The sequence below is a fragment of the Echeneis naucrates genome, chromosome 12, assembly GCF_900963305.1.
Source record: "Echeneis naucrates chromosome 12, fEcheNa1.1, whole genome shotgun sequence".
Taxonomy (NCBI): domain Eukaryota; kingdom Metazoa; phylum Chordata; class Actinopteri; order Carangiformes; family Echeneidae; genus Echeneis; species Echeneis naucrates.
In genome coordinates, this window is record NC_042522.1 from 6,160,669 (window position 1) to 6,167,868 (window position 7,200).

General features: G+C 40.0%; 1 long non-coding RNA gene across 9 annotated transcripts; it reads left to right on the forward strand.

Moving 5' to 3' along the window:
- The first annotated feature begins 1,589 nt into the window (after nt 1-1,589).
- LOC115051776 (uncharacterized) lies at nt 1,590-7,200 on the forward strand. 9 transcript variants are annotated; one of them, XR_003841326.1, is made up of 5 exons: nt 1,590-1,774; nt 2,250-2,396; nt 3,034-4,472; nt 5,091-5,151; nt 5,629-7,200. It is a non-coding gene; the product is annotated as an uncharacterized LOC115051776 (long non-coding RNA). The 9 variants fall into 9 exon arrangements; XR_003841328.1 differs by having other exon boundaries at nt 1,593-1,774; nt 2,305-2,396; XR_003841330.1 differs by having other exon boundaries at nt 1,620-1,774; nt 2,305-2,396; nt 4,124-4,472.

A 7,200-nucleotide genomic window follows, 5' to 3' on the forward strand; every position in this document is an offset into this window, starting at 1 on the left:
AGAATGGGGTGTGTACAAGGTTGGTCAAGCATCGTCTTTCTGACTCCACCTCATTCCTGGTTTCACAGAAGTTGAGAAAACAATGAGTATTTCAATACCTTTGCTACTTCTCCTGGAGTGAACTCCCTTATGAGATTAAGATCATGTTTTTATGAAATGTAAAATGTCCTCTGCTTCTGGCTGTGATGATAGAATATTTTCTTGCGGCATTATAAAGATGATTGTGCTCATATTACGACTTTAAATATTTAAATCTTAATGTTTTTTAATTTAAAAATTTTAAGCTGAAACACCTTCTACTAAGTAAAAACCTTCCCGAGGCCAACATTTCTGACCTTTTTATCACGTCAATAAATCATCCCCAATAAATTTTGTTTGCACGCGTTCATCTCTGAAAGTAACGTTGAAGACAAAGGGCATCTTTTAACTTCCAGTAAATTGGGCTTTTAAAGAGCAGCGGGCCTTTCAACCGACGCTTTTGTTACTTTGTGTGCTTCATTGCTTGTGAAACGATAAGAGGTTTCCAGTAACCTGAAGTGAACATGGATTGTTACACTATGAACCCATCTCACCGGCCAGTCGGCTGATTTTTTTTAAATCGGTGTCAGATTAGCAGACACCACCACTGTGCTAGATGAAAGGTGCGCTTTTCTCCAATCCATGTTAGTTGAATATCACTGAAGGTAAATGTGTAGGCTGTCTCATAGGAGTTTCCGAAATCGTGATCATCCCCCTCAAGATCCTGCTGGGAGATTTCTGTAGTGCTTTTCTGTTTGGCTTGCCTGTTATCAACAATCTGCAAAAGGAATGTGAACGTGTGCTTTCTTAATCCTGTTAGCAGAATTGGAGAATGAATCACGAAACTACGCTGCAATGATTATTTGTGCTGATATGCAGGTACCAATCACTGAGCATAGTTAAATATATTGGCTGTTGATTGCTACCAACAATATTTGTTACTAGTTTGTGCATAAAAGAAAGAAATATCTTAATATTCAGTGTTTCAATAGCATTTTTTTTTTTTTTTTTAAGTATGTAATGTTTGATAGATGGCCATTAAGAGCTGCCGGCACAATAAAACAGTGACTAAGAGGGATTAACTTTCATCGCTGTTCGTATGGCTGAGTGGCTTTTCCCATTTGGTTGGTGATGTGCCAAAAGTGATTAAGTGCAAACAAACAGTGCTGCTAATTCAGCCTGTAGACACCTTTAGCGACTAATTTTCTACAAAGCGCCGAGCAACAAATCTATAAATGTTTTGTACAGACATGAGGGCTCTGAATAGTGTTCCCAATTAGTGCATCGCAAATGGCAGCTGAAAGACACAAGCTAACTTTGTGTCAGTCATTTTCCTGCAAGCAGTATGTGAGTGACTGTCACCCTGATGAGGCGTGTTTGTCACTATCCAAAACTCATCCGGTTGTCTCACAACAAAGACAGAAAGTGGCTTTATCAGGCATTGGGCTGTGTGAAACCATTTCAGATGTGAGCACAGCGCGTAGGAAGTAGAAGTAAGTAGCTGGAACCAGCTGACACCAGGAAGAATGTAAATAACCAACAGACCTGTCCAGCCATAGAAAGGGTTTTGATGTGTGGGGGGGACATTACAACACATTACAACACATTTACTGACAATTACAAAAGGGATGGCTGATCTGCTGCATGTTAGCACAGACCCTGCTGGCTCAGTCTTGTTCTAACTGGCCCTCTCATCCTTCCATCCCCCACTCGTCTGGCAAACACACCTTCTGCTTTTCAGAATAATCCTCCTCAGGTAAGGGTGTGGGCCTGTTTTTTTTTTTTTTTTTTGTTTGTTTTTCCTCCTCATTTTACTTTTGGAGAATTTGGCTGTTTTTGTTTTTGTCTTTCCTCCTTATGTTACTTTGGAGAATTTTTCTGCTTGTTTTTTGTGGAATCTGAGCTCTAACCTTAACAGGAATATGTTCCTTTCAAATCAATCGGACATTTCTTGGTAGCATAGTCTGCTGTTACTCCTTATTTGGAGTCCAGGGAGGCTGAAAGGTTCCTGTATGAGTCAGTGAGCGACCGAAGCGTGCAGTCAGTTTTCTGGTGAGCTGTAAAGCCGGTACAGGGATAGTCTGTGTGAGGGAGAATGTATGTGACTAAGCCCATTCAGTCATAAAGCAGAGGGAGGCAGAGGGTGATTTAAAGTGCATGTGCTAATGGGGGAGATTTACAGGTATTCACAGGTCTCGGTTTTCTTCCTCCTCTTCCCCCCTCCCCTTTAGTGACAAATTCCCTCACTGAAAGAGGAACTTCAGTTTCTTTTTTGTGAACACCCAGGAGCTCTGAGCTGTGGGCCACCTCCGGGGGAAAAACGTAATATCTCCACAGCTGGACACTTTGGGACACCACAGCTGCTTTCTTCGGTTTTTGTGAGTACATGGGGCTTTCATTTAGCTGTGTTTTGCTTTGTGACTACATGCCTGGCCTGAAGCCACACAGTGTGGATGTGTTGGTGGGAAACTTGAAATTCAAGATGCTTCGAGAAGCAGACTGACTTTCACAGCAGTACTCTGCTGTACTGCCATGCAGAGGAGCTTCAGATCATGGTCGGTCCGGTGTCTTAAATCTTTGTGATGGCTTTTCATCACCAGTGAATGTAAAATACGGGTGGCTGTGATGGAGCTCTGAGTGCCACAGACCAGACAGTAATATGGTAGTCTGTCTTCTGTTAGTTCACTCTTGGACATTTTTCTCTGTTCAGGGTTTTCAGGTGAGTTTTAAAATACAATGTGTCCCTTAGCATTCACTTTGTTAGTCATACACGGTCGATGTTTAATGGGAGCTGAGCAGCTCTGGGTCAGACTGACAAAAATATAATGGAAAATATAAATAAACACATCAGGTATAAAAATTCAATCTTGTCTCCATGTATTTAATGTTACTGCTGATAGATTAAGTACAGATCATTTCATCTTTCATCATCTTTTTTTATAGACATGGCTTACAATTCAAGTCAGAAGGAAGTTTGATTTTTTTTTTTTTTTTTTTTTCTCTTCCCCACTGCAGAAAAACAGTGCGTTTTGTTCAGTCTTGTTCCGGTAAGACTTTTCTAGGCTTTATATACAAATTTGACTTGTAGGCAGAGGAATCTCTGCAGTGCTGCAGTGCTTCATTTGTAATGGCATGTCGTGACACGTTTCACCCTTAACAAAAACGCAACTCCTGTATGTGTTACATCTTACATGACAGTGACTTGGCATGCTTGTTTTTGCATGCATTGGGCATTGATTGGAGGTGATTTAAAAGGTAAATATATTTGAAAGTAAGCCACAACTCAGAGTTCAGTTATTTACAAAAATGTCTTTGTTTGAACAAAAAAGAAAAATAATCCATCTACACATCAACAGAGACACACAAAAAAAAAAAACACCTTCCTTTGAATCTTGTCAACCTGTGGAATATAGATGTCCCTGTCATGGATATATCTACTCTAGAGCTTGTAATTCTGACATTTCAGCAGCATCTTGGAGCCTGTATGATTATTAAAAGGAGCATTATTGAAAGAGGCAGGTGGGAGAAGGGTACATAAACAGAACCTCTGTCCATTTACCAGTCCACAAGAAATGTTACAAACTCATCTAACTGCTAAAGGTGTGTGAGAGGTGTTCAGGCCTTATCAGTGTTGACTTATTCTTCTATCGTTTTTTCTTTTTTTTTTTTTAAACTGCTTATTTTCATGTTAACTAGCCTGCCTCTCTACCAGCTTTCTAAAGGCATCATGCTGCTCTGTCCCTTCTGTCCCAGAGAAGTGCGCTTCCCAGAGGGCATGTTACAACTACTTGGTTTGTAAACTCAACAGTGGTCAAAGTTCAAATCACCTCCATCCAGCCCTGACAAGACAGCATATTCAGCAGGACAGAAAATAAAAAATAGAGCTCTGAAACGCGTTCTGACAAAAACACTGTACTCTCTCCACCGCATCTAAACCAAATTTTAACAACAACAATGTAGTCCACTCAGCCAGTGTGTAACAGAGAGCTCAGTGTCGGGTTAGTTTTGCCTCTTTGTCCTGTTTACCTTTTGTGTTTTAGGGTGGGCCGTCCATCCATTCATCTCACTCCACTCCTCTCCTCTTTCCATCCCCTTAATCTCCTAGTGTTTCCTACATTCCTTCTCCCCCCTGTTTTTTGTTTTGTTTTGTTTTTTTTTTTATTTGCAATGGCCGTTTCTCTCCCATCCATCCAACCGAGAGGCCTTGACCTCAGCTTGCCCACCTGTAGACAGACTCAGTGCAGCAACCATGGTAGCTGTGTTGTCCCCCTGGGTGGTGGTGCCGGTCTGGTGTGTGAGTGTGACCTGGGCTACCGAGGTGAATCCTGCGAGGACACGGTCAACGGGTCGCTCAGTTTACCACTGACCTTGAGCGTGGTGGCTGTCATCATCGGGATACTGATACTGGCCTTCATCTTCGCCAAGTTGCGGCAGAGGCAGAAGAGGGAACGCAGGTATTGAAATGGGCCGTGAACAGGATAAAACTCCTGCCGTACTTACCATGAACGCATCATGCAACCCACAAAAGCTGGGCTGAGTTGGTATATTTCAAACTTTTACACAGCCAGGCTGGTAAAGCCTGCATGTGATGTATTTAAGTTAGCCCTGCACGCTACTTTGGTCACAGGATTGATAATACCATTATCTCGCTCATGGCAAGAAAGCAAACGAGTATGCTTTCTGAAATGTGTGACCTTGTAGTGTACCCGTCATTTGGGAACACTATCCTGACAAACAAGAGGCGTATTTTAAATTATCCTGCTTTCAGTGCAATAAGGATAGTAAAGCATAAGTAGTAAAGTCACATTGGCAGAACAGACACACAAATGAGCCGGACAATCTTCATCACCAAAGTGAAAATGATAGAGCAGCCACACAAACCGTCCTGTTCAGGCCTGCATGCTCACACTGCGCTGATTCACATGTCACGTACGTATCAGACTTTTTGTAAAAGGGTGCTATAAAGAGTTAGTTACCATCATTACTGTATCTCTTGTTGAAATATTAGCTGTTGCTGACATAAGATTATAAAGTGTTGAAAGTCATTGTATGTTTTCGCTGGCTGTCAACAGGAGAAAGGCAGCAGAAAAGTACGTTTCTGTGTGATGAGAAGAACTCTCCATTATATCTGAGGTAAGGAAATGGCTTGATATATTAACAAATAATGCGTTTTAACAAAGTGGGATTTGAAAGTCAAATTTGGGAATAGAATGTCTGGTTAAAATATGTAAAGTTTAAAAAATATAAAAAATCCAGTTTTAATATAAATCTTTCCTGAGGGGAAAAGTAAACTACAACATTTACCAAAGGGAAGCAAACGGTGCCTTCTTCCTAATGTGCGTTTTTTGTGTTTGAAATTTTAATCTGATGGCGGAATTGCAGTGCACACATGAACAAGAATACATATTTTATTTATGCCCCTTTACAATAGACAGATGAAAAACAGTGTTGGACTCCCAAATTGCTTTATAGCGCTACTAGTGGTCAAAATTTGCCACAAGAATCCTCCAGTCCCCAAATTCAGCTCATCCGATTCCATCTATTTATGTGGGTTATACTATAACTTAAAGGAAAAGAAAGAAAAGTAATTCATCTTTTGTTCTCATCCAGGTCAGCCATGTCATTGTTACCAGTGGCACTCTGAACTTCCCCACTGTAGGCTCTTCCTTGTAGAAAGCCTCCAGTTTGCTTCAGTGTGAATACTCCAAACTCAGAATCAGTCAGCTCTCTGACTGTGATGCTTGACTTCTAACTTCTGTGTGATGAATGCTGCAGCATACCACAAACTCCAACGCTGGAGTGATGAAATGAAGAATCAGCCCACGAGTCAGTCTGTTCTTTCTAACTGCAGGCAATACTATCATCACATCTTTTTATAAAACTCATCAGAGTGCCAGGACTTTGTGATTTTCCTTTGCTTACACTACAGTAAGTTCACAAGCATGAGCACCTGTCTTTTATGGAGCCACTAAACTAAGTACATAACAAAGCTTTGCTGCCAACTGCATACCTACAAAGAAGTTAATATTTCAAATAATGTTTTGGTTAAAAACGTTGTTACGACCAACATTTACCAATATGCATAATTCATGTTTTGTTTTTTTTTTTATTTCCTCATTTCCAGGTATAAGTGTTGAATTTTTTACTATGACTAAAATACCTGAAAAGGAACAGGAAACATTGTGTTTCTGATTAAATGTGTGATCCTACAGCACAATAGCCACTCGTGGAGACAAAAGCATGGTTAAAACATTTTATGTCAGTGTCCAGGCACTCACAGCTCTTACTTAAGCATCTGTTTTTACTCAGAAAGAGGTAGTTCAGTGTGCTCAAGCACTATTTGCCTGATTACAATCAGCCAAGCATTGATCTTTCCTAAATATTAGCCAAAGAGCTTTTTCTTTCCTAAAACTAACGACAGACAGGTCGCTGCAGTCCATGCAGAGGTTACTGGCAACACATTTGATAATGTGATCCATTCAGAAATCAGATTTCATGGAAAACATCAACATTTTGAAGGTTAAAATCCCTTAAGATGGATAACAGGAATAGGTTTGAGACTGAACAAGGACAGAATCTTTAGACATCTTTATACACTACCTTTGTAGTTGACCCTTAGTTTTTCTATGTTCCAGAGTTTCAGATTGAATACCCCTTCAAATTACATTTAATACAAATAAGTGTCTGTATAAAACTGTAGATAACTTGATTGGCCACTGTTTTGCTATTTTGCTGTATTATTTGCACTTTGCTGACTGAAAAGTTTTATTTGTTGTTTTTGAACTGCTGAGAACTTAAAATCTTGATAAACTTCCTCAATATCTGCCTCGATCTATGAGAGCAACTGGACAGTAATACGCTTTAACTTAACAAACGCACAAGGAAATCAATGACTGCTTGCCTTCATTTATACACACATGTATCAGTCTGATGCTAAACTGTCACATATTCCTCTTGTATATGAACAGAAATGACTTTATCACAGTTTTAACAGCACTGTCCAAGAGAGGAAACAATGCTATGATTAACTCTTGTCAATCCTGTATTGCTTCATTTTCATTCATGCTTCATTTCATCCATTGTTCCTTTTGACTGAGAACTACGGCAAAGGTATAAAATGTAGGACAATGTTTGAACTATCTTTTGTCTTGGTCATGTTTTTAATGAATTGGCTGTACTGTG